This window comes from Hirundo rustica, chromosome 5 (genome assembly GCF_015227805.2).
Source record: "Hirundo rustica isolate bHirRus1 chromosome 5, bHirRus1.pri.v3, whole genome shotgun sequence".
Taxonomy (NCBI): Eukaryota; Metazoa; Chordata; class Aves; order Passeriformes; family Hirundinidae; genus Hirundo; species Hirundo rustica.
In genome coordinates, this window is record NC_053454.1 from 18,352,437 (window position 1) to 18,377,305 (window position 24,869).

At 39.3% G+C, this 24,869-nt stretch overlaps 1 protein-coding gene across 3 annotated transcripts in view; it reads left to right on the forward strand.

The window, feature by feature from the left end:
• Positions 1-4,803: 4,803 nt before the first annotated feature.
• Positions 4,804-24,869, forward strand: part of STIM2 (stromal interaction molecule 2) — a 67,886-nt gene continuing 47,820 nt past the window's right edge. For 2 of the 3 annotated variants that reach the window (XM_040065620.2, XM_040065618.2), the window contains exon 1: positions 7,642-7,701. The gene's annotated coding sequence lies outside the window, so the exon portion shown is untranslated. Of the gene's footprint in view, positions 4,929-7,641; positions 7,702-24,869 lie in introns of those variants that run through there. The other variant, XM_040065619.2, reaches the window with a different exon arrangement.

Genomic DNA, 24,869 nt, shown 5'->3' on the forward strand with positions numbered 1-24,869 from the left:
GAACCTTTTTGTCCCACCCTAACCAAAACTGTCACCATTTCATAATGGGCAGATAAAGGAATAAAAAAGTCCAGATCCAAGGAAGATCATGAAAGCTTGTTCAATTCCTGCTCTCAAGAAACTTAGCACATTGCACACAATCCTGCAAGTACCCCAACCTGCAAACCAAGCAGGAACAAAAATGAACTCTGTGTACTCTTTCTGAAAATGTAATCAATGGATGAAATTTTACTCTTTTTTTTTTTTTTTTTTTTTTTTTGTGGGTGGGTGGGGGTGTGGGTGTGTGTGTGTGTGTTGGAAATACAGCTGTTAATACCAAATGCCCCGTGTTGTGTTCTGAGAGTAGGAAAATGCTCTGTATCCCATGGCCTTGTAACTGAAGATGCAGTCCCTGATGCTTTCTCTCTATTACCCAACTCAAAACATAAAAATTGAGGCAAAGAAAAAAATATCTGTTATTTGATTTTCTCAGCAGTAGTTTATATATGTCCTTCAACTTTCTGGGTAATTTGAGACCAACTTTCTCTGCCTCTGCAAAATGATCTTATTTATTAGACTCTGTGTCACTCACAGTACCTGGCAGTGCAATGCCACAGATCTAGAGAGCTCCTATTTACAGGATGTGCAATGTGCCTGCAGAAATTCCAGGAAACAGTCTACTTGCTGTGACCTCAGAGCAGCCATTTCAATTCACCATAAACCATCTGACAATAGAATTGTATTTACATGATACACATGTTCACTATGCTTTTTATTACTCTCTGTTAGTCACAGATCATGAGAATACAATCTCCTACTCACCAAAGTTCTGACCTCTGATTGAGTGATTGTTCATTCCACTTTTCAATCAACAGCTTCTAAAACTATCAAAACCACACTTGAAGTAAAAGCTTTTCCACTTTCTTCTTACTTCTTGAGAAGGTCATAAATAATCTCTGTTCTTATCCCAAATATTGTCTTAATGGGACAAATTATTTCCACTGTAAATAATTAATCTGACAGCATTTTTTTGACCATGCTCATTCAGGTAAACAACAACTCTATACATTATGAACTAAGCCTTTATTTAAACAAAAAAATATTATTCTGAAAGTTACTACTCACAAAATTAGAGCTGATCCCCAGAATGCCTCTACCAGCCTGAATAAGCAGACTCCATCCTGACAGTTCCTGTTACACGTGAGTAGGAACTGTTTTCTCTGATCAAAACTTACCCAAACATGTCCCAGGAGTCACTCTTCAATACTTGCTGCACTCACGAGAATGTGTTAAATGACTGTGCCAAAATTATATATTTTTTTAAATGTGATTTTTATTCTGGCTTTTTTTTTTTTTCTCACACAGTCAATCAATATGTCTGTTATAAGATAAAAAGTAGTAATGTGCAGTAGTGACTCTCATCACCTTCTTGATTGTGCTTTTCCTTGTTTCCTGTCTAGCAGGAAGGGAGGGAATAAGACACAAAGCACTGACTGTCTCTGCTTAGGTAATGGCAGATTTAGAGATTTGCTGAGATTCAGGGAAAGTGAAAGAAATATTATATACATACTGGTGTATTTCATTTGGTGGTAAAATGCTCTGTTCTCCCTTCCCTCTAAGATAGCCTTTTTTGGTGAGTCATGTCTGTAGCTCTCACTTCTGTGTTGAATTAAATTCTCACACTGTTGGTTAAATTCTCACACTGCTTGAAAAGTGAAAAAGACAGCAATTTATTTTTAATGTATAGATTTGTTGTGTTAATATTGCTGTTCATTAAACATCAGGAATTGTTACACTGATCATGTAAAGGCAGTTTGAACTACAAATGAACCCATTATGATTTTACTGTGAATGCAAAATTACCACAATCAAAGTCTCCTTAAAATTTAATAAGATGCCTGGACTTTTACAGTCTGGAAATCAATTTTGGCAAAATCAGTTGTAGTGATGTGTGTTCTGAGTAGATCAGATGACGAACTTTCTCATATCATGATCTCCAGGATTGTCCCTTGGTAGTTTGTAACATATTTCTGTTCACCTGAATCTGTAATATAATACATTTCCACAACCATTCTTGTGTTGCTCCAAATGGTCTTTAGCTGCCTAAATATATAACAACCCATCAGTTTGTTGTAATCTGACAAGCCAAAATAGTCAAGATAGCAAGATCCCTTCCTGCTCATGCACCACCAGTAAGATTGTGTCCTGGCAAGTTGTTTGGCTCCTACTCCAGATTCCAGAAATCAAAGTGCTGCCTGAAATATTTTGTTCACTCATTCTGCAATTGTTTTCCTTCAGACTGTATATCCGGATGTGCCTCCAGATCTTGTGTAAACAGATGGAGTCTTTGTTTATTTTTGAAATAAACAGAACCCAACCACAGTCTGCCTAGCCAACATCTTCTAACTGGAAATGTCATCTTTGTTCCTATAAAGAACTCAGCAATTTGAAAAAAGGATAAGCAAATCTATGCAAATACAAGACTCCGCTGCAATGAACACTTGCTGAACATTGTGTGTTCCAAGAGTTCTTTTATATTTGTCTTTGCTCCGTAAATGTTGAAGAAGAAAAAAAATCTTCTGCAATGCCGGGGACAATGTTGATTAAAAAAACAAACAAACAAACAAACAAAAAAACCCACCTCAAATTAGGAAACTTAATTAAAAAATTCTTTGCAGACTGCAGCTCTTGTTTTGCCCCTCATGACTGCTCCTTCTTTCTTATTGAAAGAGATTTTGTAATTTTTTTTCAGCATTTTAGCTTATTACCAGATAATTTGCTTGTTTGAGGGATATCTAGACTCATGGTCGCTGATAAGAAGATTCTAAGGGCTAATACTCCCATCAGATAAGGATGATGTTTCACTGACTTCTGTTCTCTGCATTCCAATTTTCTTATTGGACTGAGATAACATCTTTGATCCATAGTTTCTTGGTCCATTAACAGCTGGAAACATAGGACCACTTAAAATACTTTGTATAGTTTCCTCTTGAACCAACAGCTTTCCCTCCCCAAAACATCAACTTCAGTAATCAAAAAACCAACTGAGAAGAGGTTCTTAAACTGATCCTCTCATCCTGGCAAATATAAATCTTATAAAATTCCACCGTCATTTGATATTTTATCAGCATGTGAAATCTGAGAACTAAAAAGTTTTATAATTTGGGTGCAGATATGAATAACTTCACTAATCAAGAGAAGATATTTGAATTTTAATCTCAAGCCTGTTCAAAAATGAATGTTTCTTTTCACAGCACTAATAGAATCAAATATTTCTTGGGCAATTTACCAATAATCTGGTGGTCATTGCTTATCTGAATTTGAACTTATTGCCAGTTTGTACTTGCACTGTTTTTTAATAGTAATAATAAAAAAGTTATTGTATTAATTTCTGAGTTTTATTTCTTGTAAGGTGACTTTGTAGGTTTTTTTTTTTATAAGTTTGTGCTTTGTTTCTGTTTCCCCCACCAGGTTTCTTTCTCATCTGTTATTATTAGTCTGGCTCATTTTCTTCATCAGTCTTCTCATCTACCCAGAGCATTCACAGGTCATAGTTTGGAGAGACTGCAAATGGCACCAAAGAGCAGAAAAAAAATATTGGTTTTCCTTTACTCTATTGTTCAAACCTGCTTGAGGGTTATTGTAAAGCTGCCTGAATGTATGTATTGGAAAGGACTGTTGGCATTAAACAACTCTGAAGATTATTTCCTCTCCCTTTTTCTGTTCAGATAAATCAATGTGGTGATTAAGGCTAGGTGAATGATAAAATTGCTAACAAGGAAGGCAACTCAAAGCAGTTAATACACACTAATAAAAGGGGAAAAAAAAGCTTTCTGCTCTGAAGATCGATGGAAGGATGCAGGACAGGACTCAAAAGCCTCTCAGGTTATCCATACAGCCAAGAACACTCAGAAAATTCGACCAAGACATCGGGAGTCCACTAATACTCATCAGGATTCGTGACACACAGTAACATGAATGGCTGAACTCTCAAGGCTTCGAGGCCAGTTTGTTCCCTGCAGAAAGACAAAGGCAGGCACATGTGGGAACTGCTGTTGCAACATTCCATCAACAATTTAGCATGTGCCAGTGCCAGACCTTCTTCCTGGAAGGTGGTTGTACTTAGAGCAGACCTCAAAACAAAGCAACTTTAACTTTTGTTCACACTCTCAGGGTGTCCACGTGCTCTGGAGCACCGGGAACATGTGCTCCCACACAGCCGTGGGGCAGGAAGGCAGTAGTCACCAGGCTGCCCATCTGCCACGGTGATGCCTCTGCCCAGACCGTGCTGGGTCCAGCACCCATGAGAATTACAAAGGAGAGAAACCACTTCAGAGGTTCTCCTCATGTCTCCCTGGTCCCTCTTGCCTGACAACAATGCAGAGATTTTGCATATGCCTCTTTGTAACCTTTAGCAGCTGATAGTGATCAGTGTCTCCATCCTGTCTCACCTCTGTGAGTCATCAGGATTTCTTCGTTGCTCCTTTTCTCCAGAACCGTGTGTCTTGTAAAACGCACACAGCTGTGCTGGGTTGGGTAATTTGCCTGCCAATAGAATAGTCAAGCTGAGAACTCTTCTGCTGCTGTGCGCTTCATCCAGCGACCCCATGTCATTAATTTTCCATTCATTCTCCACTCACAACAAATCCCAGCCTTTCCATTACAACAGTCTACATCCAGAGGTAGAGAAAACATTCTAAATAGCAAGCATACCCAAAACCCACACAGCTCTGCTGATGAGTGGGGCAGGTCACTAGTGATGAAGAACTGTGAAACGCTGAGGTGCTCAAAGCCCTTTTCCCCTTGTTCTTTACTAGCAGGCTCCGCCCTTAGGGCTCACGGAGCTCTATGGCCCCTTTGGCAAGGTTTGGAGAAGCACGCTTTAGCAAATTATATGTCTGCAAGTTCTTAGGACTGGACAGGAGCTGCTTGTAAAGGTGCTGAGGAAGGTGAGTAACTTCATTGTGCTGCTTCCTATCACCTTCTAAAGGCTGCGGCAATCAGATGGTATTTCCAGTTACTGGAAAAAAAGCAAATGATGTCACATCCATCATCAAAGCAAGGTGCAGGAAACTGCAGAGCAGTCATCCTTACCAAGTATCTCTCTCAGAAGTCATGAAGGAAATGTTTCTGGAAGCCACTTCTGGGATCACAAAGGAGGAGTCAATTCAGAAAAACCCCGCATAGTTCCACCAAACCAATTGCCTTCGGCCATGCGAGAGTTGGCTCTACACTGAAGTGATAAGAGCAGCGCATACTGATTTTACCTTTTCTGTGACATCCACGGCATCTTTGTAGTTCAGTTGGGACTGGGTAAGCAGACAAGGTGGATGGCAGTCTGAACCACTCCACTGGAAAAAATAGTGCTGACCAATCTGAAATGAAACTGGCATCTGGTTATGAGTGATCTTCCTCAGGATTGAGTAGGAGAGTTAGACTAGATGAGCTCTAGAGATCATACATTTTTTCTCTGATTTTGTGATGAAGCCTTGCAGGGCGCTCCTTTGAATTTGGGTCCTCATATTGAAACCACAAATTATTTGAGTTTCTGTGGATTAGTGGGTTATGCTGCAGCCTTTCCTTGATTCTGAGCTCACACAGTTGATTCTTCATAATATGAAATGGCACTGCATCATGAGGTATTTCCAGCTAAGAATCTTCTCACTGCTAGATCTTCTGCTATGTTGTCCTGACCAGCAGTGACATCCCCCCATCTCCAGAACACAGGCATTGCTTGAAACCAATAATCCCATGCTTCATGATTTGGGGACTTGTAGTTAAAAGCAGGAGGTGAAAATGAATCAATATTGAAAGAGGACTTTTAGTAAGAATCATGTATTATTTTAGGCCTACACTGTTTTCTTGGAGTGTCCCCTTCTCGCAGCTATTCTGATGCATAATAGGCTTTTCTTTACAGTAATTGTGCAGTCTGGATCTTTTGACTTCACTAACTCTCAGTTAAAACAGTTCACACTTGTCCAGGAAACTTGCCTCTTTCATGTAACCTTTATGCATTCCTCTCTCTTTGTAATATAACATTAACTAATTAATTAAATTAACAGCCGGTTTCTTTGTTTCCATCTTGGAAATTTACTTTGTTTCAGCTGCCCTCCCTAAAGTTAAACAACACTGAACAAGCTTTCTTAAGATACAGGCTTTTCATTGTTCTCTTTGCACAAGACCTGGTCAGATAGTGTTGTTCTTTAAAAGCTGTTGTATTCACCAGCAGAAATGATAATGTTATGCACAGCCTTCACAATTCAATCAGAGTTCATTAGATTTAGACACACTTTCCAAATTCTTATATGCTATATGATTACTTTAAAATTTTGGTATTTTTTTCCCCCATAAAAATATGCTTCAATTTGGATGGAGTTTACATGCCATCTATATCACTAGAGAAATTGTCTCCTGCAATTAATAATACTATAATGATTTCACAATTAGCTTTTCGGATTTTGCTGACACACAGAAGCAGCTTGTGCAACTCACATTTTGTCTCCTTTAGGGTCTACATAGCAGGCAAAGGCTTTTCTCAAGGTTCTTTCAACCCTTCTTCTGTTATTTCATAGGTAATTGCAATAGTTAATAGGAAGTGTAATGTTTATATAGCTTTTAGCATATATAGTTTTTATGCAGCTGCTTTGCACTATTTTCTCACGTATTGTGTATCTAAGATACTAGATTGAATTTGGTCTTTAAAGGCTGTGTTATTCTTGTTAAATGTTTCTAAAGGGAATGATGTAAAGTACCACAGGTTTGGACAGGACAAAGCACAGACTTCAGCGGCTTGATGGAAACATAATACGCAAAAGTTTTTTTTTTTTTTTTGGTCAAGATTTTAAGCACAAGGAAATTGTAGTTGAATTTTTGTGAAGACTTAGTTTTCCTGGTTTCAGTTGCGTGGGATTAGATTTGAAACTCTTCCTTTTCTCGTTTTACTGATGTTTTGAGAGTGCTGTAGCTCGCACCGAACCTAAACTCCAGAAAGCTCGCCTCAGGTGTCTGCATTGGTGGTGCGATAAGGGCAAGTTTAACAAAGTTCAAGGTCTCGCTTTACCCTGTAGCTAAAATATCTTATTTTCACGTGCCTTTCCTGAATCCGGCCCAGCCGGTCTGGACCTGAGGGGTCCCGGGACACGCCTGGCGGCACGGGGGAGCCGACGCTCCCCGAGTGCCGCCGCGAGACGGCTGCTCCCGGCACCGGGACAGAAGCGGCCCGGCACCCGGCGATGCAGGCGGCCCGGGCGGGGTCCCGGCACCTGCGGCTGCCGCCGGCCCTGCCCCGTCCTGTCCCGTCGTGGCCGCGCCGCGCTGCCGGGGGAGCAGGGCCGGGGCCGCGCGCCGCTCGCCGCCCCCTCCCCGGTGACGTCACGGCGCGGTGACGCGTGGCCGGCGGCGCGGGGGCCGCCGGAAGCGGCGGGAGGCGGCGCGCGGCGGAGCGGGTCGGTGCCGCCGGAGCGGCAGCGGCGCAGCGCGGAGCTCCGGCCCTGCGTTCCTTCCTTCCGTCCCTGTGCTCCTGCCTTCGCTCCGCGGCAGCGGCGGTACCGATGAGCGGGCTCCGAGCGGCCGGCGTGCGGCCGCTGCCGACCTGCCTGCTCCTGCTGGGGCTGCTCCTGCCCGCCGCCGGCGCGGGGTGCGAGCTGGAGGCTGCGGACGGCGGCGGCGGCCGGCGGGGAGGACGGGGAGGCGCGGCCGCCGCTGCGGCGGAGCCGGTGACAGGTAACGGCCCCCGCGCGTCCCGCCGGCGGGCGGGCTGTGGGTGCAGGGACGAGACGCTCTTCGCCCGGCGTCCGCGGCGCTCCCGGGCGCCTCCGAGCCGCCGCCGCGGCGCTCCCGGGCGCGGTGCGGCTCTGCAGAGGGCGCCGGGCCGGTCCGCAGGGGGTCCGGCTGCGGCGGCGGCGCTGCGGTACTGCTCGGCGCGGCCCTTCCCGGGAAAGGAGCCCGCCGCAGGATGTGTGCAGGATCCTGTTGAATAGCGATATTGTCGAGATCCGGAGCCGCCGCTTCCGCGTCGGCTCCCGCGGTGCCGCCCCTGCGGGAGTCCGGGGCGCCGCCGGCCGCGGCCGAGACCCGCCGAGCGCGCCCGCCCCGGCCCCGCAGCCGCGGGGACGGCGAGGAACCCCCGCAGCCTCCAGCGGGTCCCGCTGTATCGCAGCACGGCGCCTGCGGAGGCAGAGGTGTCCGTCCCTGCCCCCAGGGGCGTTCAGTTCTCCAGGAAAGGGGAAGGCATGCCGGCCTTCGCTTAATTCTTTAAAGAAAAGTCACATTACTGTACTTAGGGCAATTGGGAATGCCTGCGATTAAAACCAGCGGTTGTACTGAAACATTTAAAATAATCTAATTTCTGCAGGCTTTGATGGCTCTGAATTGCTCATACACATTCTGAATCTATATTGTAATGAACGGGAGGAAGCTTTACTGGCTTTAGACAGTTCACTTAAGAAAATGTGATTTGCGTGTTGGGAAATTCTTAGAAACATTTAGAAGCTTGTCCTGTCTCATAATGTGCTTTTCAAAAAGCTCTGTAATTTGAAGGAAGAACCTGAAAGGTGGACAAAACAAGAAAAATCCATATCCCTTCAGAATTAAAAGTAGCGTGCATTTCTCAGAGAAAAACTTCTGATGTTGTTGGAATAGTATTTACACCCTCAGCTGAAAGTGCTGAACTTCAACTGGTGACACATACCTGGGTTTTTTTTCTCAGCCCAACACCTTAAAGACATGAATTTTAATTTATAATTAACGAAACTTCAGCAGTAGTCATGAAATAACCCCAAGGCAGAGATGCAAGGCTACGTGATCTAGCGGTCCTGTTAGGGGGCGCGACATTTCTGAAATCTGAATTGTCCAATCTGTTGGCTTGCTGTGTAAACTAAGGAAGTTGGAACATCTGGAGTCTCTGAAGCAGCAGTCGTACCTACCGAGAGTAGGTTGTGGAAGTGCTGTGTCAGAACAGCTCTCTCTTTGTTTTTTGATTATGATTGATCTGGTTGTAGATGGTATTAAGCTGTTATTACTATGAACACTGCTGATGCTGTCTGCATTTTGTGCTTAATCAATTTTGATGTGTCAGTCTGCATGGAAAAACCCAATTTTTTTAATGTTTTATGGTCTGTAAAGGTACTAAGATGCCTATCAAATGTGTTTTCTCCCACTTAGTAGTGACTCTGGTGAAGAAGAAATACAATTATTTGAGAAATCTAACATGCTGTAAGTGGATTTATTGTGTTACATGACCGTATGGTCTGAAAAATACATATGCTTATAAGCCATCTTACAGTTTCAAATTTTAGGAGGCTTCAACATAGTTCTATGTTCGTCCACTTATTAAATACATGTTTCAGTTTGTCATGGAGGTTGTTTGCCTGCCTAATTAACTAACTCCCAAACAGTTTTTAGTTACTTTTTGCAAAGCTGGAAGAACTCTTGTTTTTTTGGAAAAAAACAGATTACTTCTTCAGGGAGTGATTTTAGTTATATTATCTATCATTTTCCTGAAAGGTAAAAATTGCAAATGTGCTGTTGAGTTAGGAAAGAGTGCCAACACTCATCTGGAGAACAGCAGAATAAACAAACAGTTATTTTGACTGGTTTGAGAAATACAATCCAGAACTAAAAAGCTGCTAAATACAAAATGCTGCACTTGGAAGAGGCTATGGCATGCTCAGATAGAGATGTTTGGGAAACAGAACTGTAGGAAGTAATTCAGACTTCTGGTCACAAATTGGTTCAAATGAGCAACATGCAGCTGGTGAAAGTAGATGCCGTCCTTGGATATGTTGATCAAGTTTAAATTACAGAAGGCTTTTTTTTTTTTTTAAATTTTTTTTTCCCCTTTTTGATTGCACTTTGTGTCTAATTTTGAGTATTAAATCCAAAATTAAATCCAAAAAGTACAGAGGAATGTAGCGACGTGATTTGAGAGGTTCACGACCTATGAATTTTTTTTTTTTCATGAAAGTATTGCATTATTTTGATGTGGTGGAAAAGGCTGTGGGATGGGTATGTAAGAAATGGTTCACAGAAGCACTGGGAGTATTTAAAAGCTTTTTTCCTTTCTTTTTTTTTAAATTTTTTTTTTAATTTTTTTTAAATTTTTTTTTCTCTTTTCTTTTTTAACAGTTGAGATGGTGGTTGAGATGCAGGTTTAGAGGAAGTAAATTTTAGTGGGTGGGATTTAGATTAAATATAGGCTGGAAAGGTTTTACCTAAAACAGACAAATAACAGATTGTTAAAGAGGTTCCCAGTATTAGAGGTTTTGATTGGCTTAGAGAAGAAGCTGACAAAGATAATCTAGACACTTGACAGAAAAGGGATGTGTGATGAGTTTTAGGACTAGGAAAGAGCCTATGATTCTATTTTTGACATATTTAATCAGATATTCAGGTATTTACTTGAGTATATAGATTATCACTACTGTTGTCTTGCCTGTGTGTATGTGCCTTTTTAACAGTACTCTTGAATGACAGCTGAATATGTAACATGTGACACTGTGCTTGAAGGTATTTAGTCACGATTATGAAAATTGGACCAACAGAACTGTGTCTCCCTTGGAGGGAACATCATGTGGTTGTTTGCTATTCACTCTGGCTCTGCTTGCTCACTACTTAATTTGGTAGAAGGTTTTAAGGAACCTTCTGTTCTAAGCTTGATGATAACACTGGGTTTTCACATTTTCATATTCACTCAATTTTAAATTGCTTTGTAATTCTGGATAATTCTGGATTCTTTTCATGTTTAAATTTAATCCATGTTCATGGATTAACTTGTCTGCCTTTGGGTGTGACCAAAGGCGCCCAAAGAGAGAACCTGCACCTGTATTTGGCTAATAAATTTCTCTCAAATTATATCTTATAATATTTGAGACCTGTTTTAACTACATCACTGCATTGTATTGGCTGAAGAAACAATAGGCAACGTAATGTAATTTTTTTTTTTTTAGTAATTCAAAGTTTTTTCTTTTAACTACGTTTCTATTCTGGATTTTAGCCATCGTCTTAACACTCTGAACTCTTCAAATTAATCAGACTTTGGCATTTGAGAAGCAAAGGTTTCTGGAAAATGTGTTTTTAGCTGCAGCTCTACGATTGGCTTAAGCTGTTCTAATGTGGGTGGCTGTTTAAGTGGGGCTTTTTTCTGTCGAGTTGACCCCAGCTGGCCACGCACGCAATATTGTTGCCACAAGAGAGCTAGTAGGAGTGGGCATGCTCATCCCACTACTGGAAACCCACGAGGAGGGAAGGAGTTTCATGCTCCCTCTCTGCTTTGTACCTCCTGACTTGCCCTGATGTTGTGGTTGAGCACTGTCTGTTGCTTTGGCTTGCAGGAATGTGACAAGAACACAGGCAGCAGGTAAAACTATGAATTTCTTACCAGACTCGTTCCTGGTTTGCGTTAAGCCTAGGACCAGTGCAAAGAAGAGGGAGGACCATGGTATCAAGACTGGGGAACAAGGATGGTCTGCTTCCTAAGGTGATGGTACCTTGTGATAATCTGAACAGAGCTGTTCATAGAATTTCATCACTAAGTTGACTGTAAAACTGCATCAGTGACATTTTTGGGGTTTGAATAATTGGAATTTGGTGGTTATGTGTGAGACTTCATGTATGGTGAGCTAACACAAAGAGGATGGTGAATTTGGGCACATAGCAAAATGTTTTTGCATGACTAGTTTGGCATGTACTGGTCTTAAAAGTTTGTGAGCTATGACATTTCTGTTGCTTTCCTAGTAAACTGCTAATAGATTTCTCTAGTGATGGAGACTCAGCACTACAGGGGTTGGTTTGTTTGTTTGTTGCAAATCCATTTCTTCTGTTTGTCTCTAGTAAAACTCCTTGTAATCTGGTTTTACTATTTTGAGTAGGAGGACAGAAATTTCAAGTCCTGTCTCCTCTAAAGGGTGTTGACTTGGAGCTACAATTTACTTTTTGATAGCATCTCAATGCAGTCATCTGTCTTTGAAATATAATTAGTTTCTCAGTTAAATTAAGTTTTTGATTTCTTAGCATGTTTTTTTATTTTTAATGACGAAGAATAGAAGAAATTCAGGAGAGATCTATGTTTTGATAGCTCATTCAGCAGTTGCATTGTCATAACTATGAGATACAGTTTAAAAAGCTGTGAGTGGCTGGATTTGTAGACAGTTTTGAAACAAATATTAAAAAACAATTAACCAGGAAAAATCTTGGCCTTTATGTAGCTGAGTGGCGTTGGACTCCCACTCAGAGATAGGACATGAAGCACTTGTAACTTCCTTTGCCCTTAGCTGAGTTTTTTTGCCTTACAGCCTTGCAGTGTTTTGATTGTAACTCTTCAGTGTGTTCTGCACCTCCTGGTATCCTGTGAGGTTTTTCCCTCACCTCTTCTGAGGATTCAGTCTTAGTGTCATGATTTAGACAGGTTATTTAGCTGGTATTTTTTTCTTGTGTTAGAGTAGTACTAGTATGTAGCAGATCCTTTCTTAATACCCCCAGTGTCACTCCCTGAAATGTTTGAAGTCTGTCATGTCTCCATCAGCAGGTTTTTGTGTTGCCCTTTCAGCCATAAGCATTCTGAAGGCAGCTCTGCTTTTCTCAGGACATCCTACCCTGTTCTGACGAGCCAGGCCTACGCAACTTGGGCATGACTCATTTTCTTCTGCCTAACTCCGGGGTACTGAGCTATCATAACTAGGTTGAGCTGCCATATATTTGTCAAAAGAGGACTGTACCCAGTGACAGGAGCCGTTGGTCTTGATAAGATTTCCCATGATGATACTACTACTATGAAAATCACCTAAAAATACTGAGGTTTTTTAGCATTTGTATGATGTAAGCAGTTTCATAGCCTTCTAATTGATTTTTAGATCGTGCTCTCTAACTTGTACATCTTTACATCTTTTTTTTGTGTTTAGTATTCATACTCAATCAGCATTTAGGGAGAAGAATGCACAGCAAAGCGCTGTGGAAAGCTAGTGTTAATTTTTAAAAAGATTTTTAGTGCATGGTCAAATACTCTTCAGAAGTCAGAAGTGTATTATTTTACATTGTGTTGACTAATTTACCGCAGAAATCCTGATGTATGGGAAGACTTCATTGGGATTTTGGGATTAGTCTGTTACATCCTGTTTGTGAAACTGGCTTTTTAAAATGCAGGAACTTGAGATGTTTATCTTGACCACATAGGGAGTGTGTAAAAAATAAATAACCACAATGTTTGTTGTCCTAAAGTAAGCATATACATATTTTTAGAAACCAAGGTGAGTTTCAAGTTATTACATAAGTTATTATTATTCTGCCTTTGGTTACTACTAAGTATCTCCAGTTACTATGGAAACTGCATATCTGAAAGAGGAGGGGTGAATAAAATTATAATGTGCTGTTAAAATTTAGAATCAGCACAAACAGAATGGGATGATTGTCAGAAAATTTGCCCTTGTTTACTTGATTTCTCTGAGCAATTCATACTTAACTGAAGAGAGTTTATTTATACCTTTCCCCCCCTTCCCCCTTCTTCTGGATCTTGCTCATTTTCCTTCAAACCCCAAAAATCCACGGCATTTTTCAAAGAACTGGTAGAGGCGGGCTTCTTTAGATCTGTATAATGAGATGTACTGTAGATTTTTAACTAAAATTCATCTTGGAAATTGAAGATAATGTGCTTGTCAGTACAATTAAGAATTTGGGCTCACAGCACTCAGAACTGTTGACTCATTTGATTCAACAGGATTCAAATTAAGAGGTAAGAACCACTGACCTTTTGATCTTATTCCCGTGGTTTCTAGTCAAGATCTTTAAGTATATCGGGAGATTTTCTCTCTGTGCAGACAGTGTTATGCTACTGCAGGTAAATCTTTCTTCTCCAGAGATTTCTAGATGTTGAGATGGGAAGGGAACCCATCACTGAGTTACTGCAGTTTGTATTGCAAACCACAAGCAACACCACAGAAGATTGTGTAAATTGGAATTGTTGTTGAGGCTACTTGGATTGTGTGAAACTTAACTTCTGCAGTAGCTCAGAATTTATAGGAATGCAAAGATAGCTTTGATCCTTTTCCTCTAGGCAACAATTTATATTTCCTACCTTTTCTTGTGCATCCTGAATCATTTAAAAACTGTCAGCAGCCCAGCCCTCTGGTACTGTCTCTAGCTAAAATTTTAAAACCTGATTGATTTTTTTCTGTGTGTACTGTGTTTCTGTAGTTAATGTTCATCTGTAAGAAATTGTCATGTGCTCAGCTTCTAGAACTGAGATGACTAAACTACTAAAAACCGTAGTTTACCTTAACCTATTTAAAGCTGTGTTTAAAAGCAAACAAACTTTGTGGTAGAGTATTAATTTAAGCAAAGTTTTGTTGAATAAAAATTTGCAGAAGACGTTTTGGTTTTCTAGGCTCTGTGTATTTTTTCCTTAAAAGGAGAAACTTTCCCCTCATGAAAGTGTGGTTGAATGCTCCTTCTCACTTTGTGGTTTAGAATAAAGGAAAGGGTTAATTTTATGCAGTTATTAAACAATGTAATAATGTTACAGAGATAAAGAAACAGTTTTTCTCAGTTCCATCTAGTGGCTCTGTGAACTGAATTACTTAAATTCTGCAAGTTAAATATGTTATTTAGAAAGGAAATTTTCACACAAATGTTATTTTATTTTTAATAGTAAATAACTCCTTATGGCTCCCCTGGAGATTTGTCAAGAATAACTCCTGAATGGTATATGGTGGGTGTTTTTTTAATACATGTATCATTTGACAAATAAGTGAATGGCTCAGTAAGTGATTACTTTTTAGATATACCCAGTTTTCATGTAGAAGTATGTTCAGTGAGCTTTGCTAGGAAATTGTGAGCTTTGACTAATAACTTTTGTCAATCTGCTGAGTTTTTTTTTGTCCCAGCCATAGGCTTTTACTTGAACCGCATTCCTCCCTTCTACCCTCACTAGTCTAGTTGCATTATGTAGGTGGGTCTTCTTTTTTTATGCCTAGATCTAAAACATATAAAAAGAATCTTACATGGTTTCTCTCTAATAGTCTGGAAATTATAAGCTTGATTAGTTTCTCCTCATTTTGAAATGCTACACAGTATTTTCATTTGAAGAACAACAAGAAATACTATAGTGTTAACAAATAAAAAGCATATGCAAATCAGGTGTTCCGTGATGATTGTGAAACAAATATGAAAGGTGGCTATTCTGAGTAGGAGTCTTCCTTCCGCTATATATAGAAGGTTGCAAGGTAGCTTCTTGCTGTAACATTGTATGTCTATGTGAAAATACCGCTGGCTTCAGTTATTTTCATTGCCTGAAGTATTAAAAATTGTTATGAAGTGAAAATGAAATTGCTTTTTTTAGTGCCAAGTACTTTTTACTGTTTTGCTAAATATGAAAATTAGATTATATAATATATTGTTCCAAAATTGATATTGTTAAGTGTCAGGAAGGAAAAATATATTTATATCCTTTCCTACTGGTGGATTTTAGTTACAAATGAAATGTATAGAGACTGTTCTGTCTTTCCCAGGGTATACTTTTAATTTTTATTTGAAAAACTTAACTTTGCCAGTATTTTTTTGGAACCTGGCTGCCTCAGTCTCTTGTTCATACCTGGTTCATGTTCCCTGAATATATTTACTGAAACTATCAGTGCTGTAGAGGCTACTCTAGTTACTTTAGCACAGTAATATGTCAGTCTAAAATACAGATAAGAGCCACTGAAAAGGATTCCATTGACTTCAGTGTATGAACCTGTATTATTTATTCACTGGGATTTCATTCCAAGACTGCATTTAAAGTAAAGTAATGTTTTGCTTTTGGTCTCATGAGGCTCCACTGCCCATAACTGGTTTCAGAGTGATGGTGTTGCAGGCAGGGGTTGGGGACCTGTAGCTTTAGAGGATGTTAACCTTGTGACTGGTTTAACTGGACCTTGAAATGGCCCGTTTCTGCAGGAAGGGATGCTCCTCCTTTGTGCTTGTTGCTTTCTCTCCCTCCCTGCCTATTTTGTGTGTTCTGGGTGCTCACTTATGTTTGGAGGTGGACTACTTGGGGGAATTCATTCAGCTGAAAGCTGGGGTTTTTCATCAGTATCAGGTCTTTGCTTCAGTTCTGTGTGCGGCTGCTCAACAGTATCTTGTGAGGAGATAAAAGTGTTGGGGGAAACTATTATTAACTATTTTAGTGGAAGCCTCACATGCCAAGTAAATAGCAATTGAGAAGGGTAGGTAAGGGAGACTTAGGTACTCCCAAAAAGCAACGTTTTACCCAGATGTTACCAACTGTGAATCTGAAAAATCGCATTCAATATTGATAAGTTGATAAGGAAGTACTTCAGTAATCCATAACACTTGTAGAGAGAGGCTTTTAGATTAGCAATCAAGCCATGATTTTAGTGGGGCTTCTTAAACAGATTAGTTAGTGTAGATGATCGTAAATTAGCTTGCAGAAAAATGGGTGGTATGGAATGAAACTTTTGTTTCAGGAGTTGTTTGGTGTTTGTTTTTTTTTTTTTTTTTTTTTTTTTTCCCCTCCCCCGCCTATTGGTTTATTGTAAGAGAATTTATATCTCAAAATTAAAATTGCTTGCCAGGCATAATTATTTACTTCTGTAAAGTGAAACTGATGAAATGTGGTTTTATTAATACAGGATAATAAGAACATATGCTGTTCTGATTCGGCTGTAGATGTTTGAAAGCTAAAGGACCCCACCTATCTGAACTCTAAATGCATGCAACTGACTACTTTTAAACACTTTTAAAAGAATCCAAGTAAAACTAGTTTGTTTTGTTTACTAAGTAAACATCCTAAGAAACTATGCACCTATGATGTGTTTTGTCTCTGAAGCACTCGGAAGCTTGTTTTAATGTTGCCTCATGTCTGTTTATAGTATCCCATGAACAGTAGTCAAGGCTCTAATTTCTCTTGATGTTGATGAGTGATAAGACTTCCTTATTCCAACGGAGTGGAAGGTCTGTATGCAACCTGCCCTGTGATCAAGTTCACAGAAATCACTGTTTTCTTACACAACAGTGATGAACAATCACAGGTACCATGTTATCATACTGGAAAGAAAAAGGATGCATCTTCACAGTACTAGATGGTTACAAATGGAACATCAGAAATTACTGGAAGTTTGGCGTGTAGTGGGGTGATGAACTGGTTCTCAGTCTAAGCTGCAGTTGCTTGCAGAGGTCTCTGAAAGTATTTTGTGATGCTGTATGACAGGGTGATGAGATGGTAGTGTTGATTTGCAAAAGAGTGCTGCAGGGAGAGAAAAGAGGAAGGAGCTTACTTTAATGAGTGCTTTCATACCATTAAGTGTATTCTTAGAGTTGATTTAACTGATTAAATGGATCTCTGATTAGCTATTATACTTGAGATTTTTGGGAGTAATTGTGCATTGTTCTTTGAGAAAAAACCTGGGTATTGGTCAGGAAGAAATACTACAAATTATGAATACAGAGAAATAGAATACTAATCATTGTCCCTTGAAAGGATGTAGCAGGTACAGAAACACACAGGATATTCTGAGTTAGAAGGGATCTGGAGGCATCATCGAGTCCTGCCCCTAAGTAGATGGCTCATACTGGGACTGAACCCACAACCTTGATGTTACTAGAGTCATGCTCAAACCAGCTGAGCTAAGATACTTGAATCGAGCTTATCCATGCTTTTAAACACATATTTTTGTGTAAGATGAGCTAACAGGATTTCTCAGTATTAACAGACCTGCCCTGTGGCTGTAGTTCTTAGAAGCTAAAGGAAGCTGCAATTTAGGCCTTCAGTCTGCCTTCTTCCTCATGCTGAGCTATTTCAGTTTCATTGTTGGGTTCATTTTGCTGGAATAATATGCTGAAATTAGCTAAGCAGAGGTTGAATGAACACTGGGCTGGAAGCAAGGAAGGCCAAGAAGGTGGAGGGAGGATTAGAAAAGCACTGTGGCAGCCAGATGGGTTTCAAGTCTTAGGAGGGAGATAGCAAGGGTGTGGTAGGCTGTTGTGCTGTGTGCTCTTTGAAATAATGAGTATTATAAAGCAGGCAACCGTAAGAAAACTGGTACTTATTTTCATGCTATGAGACATTAATTGTAAAATCAGCAGAATGTTTGAAAATAGCTATTTCTTTGCCCCACTTCCCAGGGTGAAGTGAGAGAACATGTCTGCATGAACAGGTATAATTGAGTTAGAAATCTCATTACAGTGGACTGTTTTGTAAAAGAGAAATGTGTTGTTTTGGGGGAAAGTTGTTGTTGCCAGCACCCTCTCTACTGCACCATTTGCTGCTAGATAGTCCTTGGCAAGACTGAATTGGGTGGGCACCTCTGATTAAGGGTGGCCATTTGGTAGTCTTCTGTGAAACTGCAAGGTACGATTGCGTTGTTTGAGACAATACAATTTGACAGTATAGTTGCCATTTCCATTAGCATTTCATTTTTCTTTTTTGTGCAGATGTTTAAAGTGATTGCTAAAGTAGGAACAATAAGGATAAAGTACTTAAAGGAGAATGTCATAATGTTGCAGTAAGCTGCATCCATAATTTGGTTCGTTTTTGGGAGGTGTAACTAATTTGGTGTTTTCAGTTTGAGGACTGGCAAAATTTTTGCTAGCATTGACTCACTTTTAGAATTGATTTTATTGAAGTGTGTTTCTGCTGTTGATTTGTATTGGTTTGCAGTCTCCTAACACTGAAGTTTCTTTTCTGCCAGAAGTTAGCAAAATTACAACGATTTTTTTGTTTTGATTTTCTTTTATCATACTTAGTTTTCTATGCTCAAAAAGCTGTCAACAGCACATTAACATTCTTACAAAAGCTGAAGAACAAGACACCCATTGCCTTGTTGCCCAAATGATTGTTTTTATTCTTTAAATATGAATTTAATAGTTGATTATTCATTTGAATAGATGTTTTTTACACTTTAGTAGAAATGTTTTAAGAAGTGCTTCTTTAATTCTGGTCATTTATTGTTTGGTACTGTATTTCTGGGGTCTATGAAGTGTTTGGGAGGACTTTAGGCAGAGAACTAAGCACACCAACTGAATTTTCTGAATACAGTAATAGTGTGACTGCTTAAGACTAGATGTTGTGGCTTGCTATCTGTCTTTGGTCTTCTGCTTTCAGATCTGACCGTGAGTGGAGATCTTAGGCAGCTGTAGGTGCCTAAATTTTAGGTGACAATAATGATTTTGCAGGTTGATCAACTAATTTTTGAAGGTCATTCATCCAAATTGCTTTGGAAAATGGGTATTTGCTCTGTAGTTACTACCAGACCACTCATTTGTAGAACACTGAGGGAACATAACTAACTTTTCAGACTTTGTGGCCTCTTGTATTTTTTTGTTCAGTCCACTACCTGCCCTGCTCCCAAAGGTTTATAAGCGTTATTGGAATGAAAAGAATTGTTTCACTGCTTCTCATATGATTGTGAATACTTGATGTGAAGCCATCTGGTCTTGTCTTGGGTTCTGCTCTGGAAACTGACTGTAGAAATGTTTCATGAGTATGTCTAATTCAGTTTGCCTTCTTCAAAATTTTGTTGGTGTACACAATTAAAACGAAAGTGGAAGTGAAACACTGCTGGTAGCAAGGACTTGTTGCACATTAAAATTAAGGGAAATAGGATGTTTAGAGGGGTGAAAATTGTATTTGTTTTTCCAGTCTGTGCTGTAGTTTAAATGCTCATAAAGGACAAGCTTAATTCTCCTGTATTAATTGGGAATGCAGGAAGAGTCTGGTTAGAAGCTGGAAAGGAGCATGTATTTAACTATCAAGGCAGACCTATAACTGTTTTTCTTGGCAAGCTTTGCATTCAAAATTTTGAAAAAGACTGATTTAAATATGAAATTCTTTGTTGCTTTATGCATATAGATGAGGATTGGAAAAATCAGTGGTAAACCACTATGGAAAGCAACACCTTATGTCCTAGGATCAACTCAGAGGTTGCCATTTACACTACTGCTTGGGTATTTCAAAGCTCATTTTGTTTGGCTAGGTAGTGAATTTGACCTCGGTGCCTGACTACAGAACAGTCTGTGTTGTGTGGAGCTAAAGCATATGAGGACTTTCCCTAAGTATTCTGCATAACCCTGGCTTGTTTGACACCTAGTGGAGAGGATAGTTCCCGAGTCTTAGTGCTAGTATGTGAACTAGGTGTAAGTTAGAGACATAGTAAAAGGTGAATTATGACGTTGATGCTGGTGTCAAGTACAGGTGCCAACACCAAAACCGAAGTTCTCAATGTATTGCAGTGCTTGGGCAAGGTAATTGCTGTTCTCATCCTGTGCATCTCGCCAAAGAGTTTGAAGTAATGTTTGCATGAATTATGAGCCATTGTCTCTGACGTGTTCACCTGTTTTATGAAGTAGCCTCAACAGATAGTCTTGCATTTCTCACTTAGAAATATTTTGAAACTTGCTACTTTGGCCAGTCTCAAACTGCTGTTAAACAGAGAATACTTCAAAGTACAAGTTAGAGCTAGTTTGTTTGTTAAATACACAAAATCCCTTGATTTTACCAACTGTACTTTTCTGTTGGCAATTGAAATGGATAAGAGGTTTAATTGTAATGAAAGCTAATGAAAGCAACTTCAATATTTCATTTCTAACCAAGAAGATTTTAAAGACAATGGGTGTACCCAAATATCTGTATAAAGGTTAAATACTTCTATCAGAAATGATGTTTTATTTTTGTTAAGGTGTCACCATCCAAAGGATGGCTTTCAGGCATCCTCCAGTTCTCTCTTTGTTGTTGTTCCTTTCAGAGGAAATAGGGAAATAATGATTTGCATTTGGCGGGGCAAGCAGAAAGATTTGTTTTTGCAATGCTGGGTGAAGCATTTGTGGCGGTTACTGGTGGGCCCAGAGGGAGGAAAGCAGCCAGACCAGTGGCAGCTGTTACTTCTCACACTGGAGATATCCAGCAGTGAGCCTGCTTCCTTCTTGGCTTTTCTGAATGGCTGTTGCTCATGCCAAGGCTATTGTTGTTATGCTGGACTTTGAGAATGCAGCATCATTTGGGAACTGGTGTTTCAGAAAATGCAAACTTCAAGATGTGGTTGGAAAAGCTTATTTGGGTAGCATTTACTATGCAGTTTCTTGCTTCACCTAATCATATTATTTTAATTTTTCTGTTTAACATTGTTGAGTTTGGTCCAGAGGTGTTGAAGTGCACACCCACGGTGTTACTGACCAGAATCTTTAGGGATAGGATTCATTTCATGTCTCTTGGTTTGTCAGCAAGACAAACCTGGGCTCCTTTTATAATAGGTTAAAATTGTTTTATTGTGAGATGGGAAATGCTGTTTGGACACATAGCCCTTGCCACTAAGTCTGCTCACTGTGTCAGATTTCTGTTGAGTGTGAAGATGGCACTTAGTTCAGATACAGAGGAAAAAATATTGTTCTCCTGGCTTTATATGAGAACTATTCTAAAAGCAGTGCTTTATTCTGTTTAAGGATATATGTTTATATGTGACCCTGAATGTTTTTTGAGTCGGGTATTTTAGCCATATTTCTTTAATGTCTTTAAGTTTTTTGAATGCTACAGAATGAATAATTAATTTTATATGTATGTTTGCAGTACTTACTAAGTGTGCTTAAGTTTTGTTTCTCTTTTATTTAGTTTTAAAATGTTGCAGGATAAGGTTACAGCCAATCAGTAATACTACCTAGGAAGCCGTAGTTAATATGTTACTCAGGGAAAAGGAAGTGGTGTTAACTCCTTCTCATCTTTGATGGCCTTGTTAGCAACAATTTATTACTTTCAGGAGGTTTGATACTTCCTAGTAGATGCTTTATTTAGTAGAGAACAGCAGTTCTTGAATTCGCTTCAGCTTTTGAGCTGTTTTACAAACTCCCTCTGAGTTGCAGTGTAACAGAATTTTTTAGGATGTAATGTTTCATAATATATTTAGTAAGTTCTTTTTAAAAAGTCTTATCTTTTGCATTTGTCTTGCCTTCTTCACCCCAGCAAATCCTGTACATATTTTATATGTTCTGATCATGTACTCCTAACATCCTTAACAGGCCTTCTCAACCAGTTTCATTTACCACTTATTTTTTGCTCCAAGCTAAGAATGGAACAGGAATACTGAAAAGGTAAAGGCAGCATTTCTCTAATGCTAAACTTTTGATGCAGGAATTGTGTAGGTCTTGTAAAATGCTGGGTGCAAGTGTACATAACTGAAAATGCCATGTAGATTCCAGAAAGAATTTCACTGCTTTACTAGATCTTTTTTTGGGGGGGGCATATAAGATGCAGAGCTGGTTTTAGACCCTTCTGCTTATGTTCATAAAGAGTGTCAGAAGTAAAGAGTAGACTGCCATCAGCCAATGTGGTGAAATGTGAAAACTCTTAGTAGATAGGACTGAAGCAGAGCTATGGAAAAAAGAAAGAATAATTCCACCTCTGCATTAATTGCATCAGGGAGCCTAAAGTTATACTTTGTACTTCGTAGCAGAATGTTGTGCTAAATTAGAAATTGTGATATGCTCGCCCACAATTGTTCAGTAGCATGCAGCTGTGATTGGTTTAGTCACAGGCAGAATGCTGGGCTGCCTACTCTGCCTTTGAAGCTACCATAGTGCTAGAGATGCTCTGAGTGGTTTATTACTGTGTAATTTTTTTTTGCAGTCAGAAGGATGAGAGTTATAGGCAGTGCCTTTTTTTTTTTTTTCCCAGTGGCATAGGCTTGTCTTTGAAAGATTATCAGAGAGACAGAAAGAACCCAGAATCTTCAAGAATTTTTGGTAATATTATTTACCGCTTGTTAGGAGGCTACAGTTGTCCTGTGTTTGATGATCTTTTAGCAGTTGTTGGGAATATCTGATGGGATTCTCCTGAGTGGCTATTCACTTTTTTGGACTAACATTGGAATCTGCCAGAACTCTTGCCTGTTATCTTTAGTGCAGGTTGTCATAGATGACCATTTATGCCTAAATTCTGCGCTGTAATTCTGAGCAGAGCAAATATGTTTCATGTTATTAGGACTTCTAGAAATCTTCTGGGGCAGGTCTTTATTCACAGATATTTTAGTAACTAAATATTTTTAGAAGTAATGATTTTTCTAGTATACGACTACTTACTTTGTCGTGTAATTTTTAAAATATATGTCTTTTTGGTTTTGTTTGAGGAAAACTCTGGATTTGGATACCTATCTATCATTGCCTTGACTTTTGGTCTTTTCCTCAGTTGAATGTCCGATGGAACTTGCTAAGCAATGGGTTAAAAAAATTCCCGAAGTAAATTTCTGTGCAGATTTTCCTTTTATATTGTTTATAAAATAGTTCGGTTCAGATAGAGGGTAAATGATGTAAGGGTGAGTACTTGAGGAATCTGTTCTTAGTAAATACAATGCACAGCCATTTAGATTAGTTAAGGCTGCATTACTGTCTGAATTTATTTTGACTTTTTGTGATTTCTGCCCAATTATTGAATGTGCCTGTATCATGGACTGTATGCAAAAAGACTGTTTTATGCAGTGTGACAGTGTTAATATCTCCGAACGGGGACCTTGCTTGTGTGTAGTGATGCTAGTAAATAACTAAATGTTCCATGGATATGAAATATTCCATTATTAAAAGCAGCATAGTCAACTTTCAGCAAAAGGTATGTCAAAGTTAACTCTTCTATTCTCTCCATGCACCTGCTTGCTGCAGTATCTGATGTCCCAACCAGCTGTCACTGTTGCCCAATCAGATTGTAGAAAAAAGAGAGTAACTAAGGAAAGGTGGTCAGTCTGGCCTTAGGAATGCTCAACAGAAGATGGATACTGACTGAACACAGGCAGAGCAACTCAGTAAAAGTTGCCAGTAGAATAAGGCATGGGTTGGGAAAAGCTCTGTCAAGGGAGGGTAGCAAAGATTGTCCATGCTACACAATCCATTGTAAAATTTTTTGAGTAATTTTTGCATTTGTTTAGGAAAAAACATCCTGGCCATTAATGTCATACTATCCTAAAGACGTTCAGGTGACAGATTTGTTTTGTGTAGGGTTAAAGATTTGCATATGCAGTTCCCAGCAGTAAACAAGTCAGGGAGCTGTGAAATGTTGCTTTGGATTATTCCTTGTCTCCCATTCTTTTGGTGTATTTATTCATGTACGTAAATAATACTTTTTAGCTGCATAACTTTTATAACTGTATAAGAAAGAATTACAAAGCAAAACATGCTAAATTAAGAAATATCTTTAATTATGTTTATTTTTATAGGAGAAATACAGTGATTTTGAAATTTTCCACTCTGAGGGTGCCTGACAGGTTACATTGTGTATTTTTTATTCCACTCACAGCATATTCTTGCATACTTTTGTTACATGCCTGAAAGTTCTTAGCTAATTCACTGACAAAGCACCTTTGTGTTTAGAGTAGGTTTACTTTTTTAAAAAAACTTGGTTTAGCAGAATTTATTTTTAGTGCACGCATGAGAACAGATTGTCCAAAAATCAGTAGTACTGAAAATATGCTGCAGGAAACCCTAAAGGTTTTTCACTTTGCTGTACATAATTTAGCCCTACTTACAATTATTTGTTTTCTTCCAAAGACTTGGATAAGAGACAAGGAGGATGCATGTATCATTTTCTTCTGTTAACCCATTTTAAAGAAGTAAATTAATGGAATCAAATTATGGATGAAACTGTAAATCTTAATGGACTATCAAAATATTGTATTCAGAGTGGTCTTGGGTACTATTTTTACTGCCTTCATAAACTGATTAACTTACTTGCATTTCTACTGAGCATCTATCACTGTCATTTGTAATTCAGAAACATATTGCTAAAATTTCACTTCCTGGCAGGACAGAGGATTCAGTTCCTGTGGGATAAACTCTAGCTAAAACTTTGGTGTTTGCTCTTGTAAGCAAAAAGCCATGCTTATTATCCATGCTGGTGTAATGTAGAAATCCACAGAGGCTCTTTATGGAGT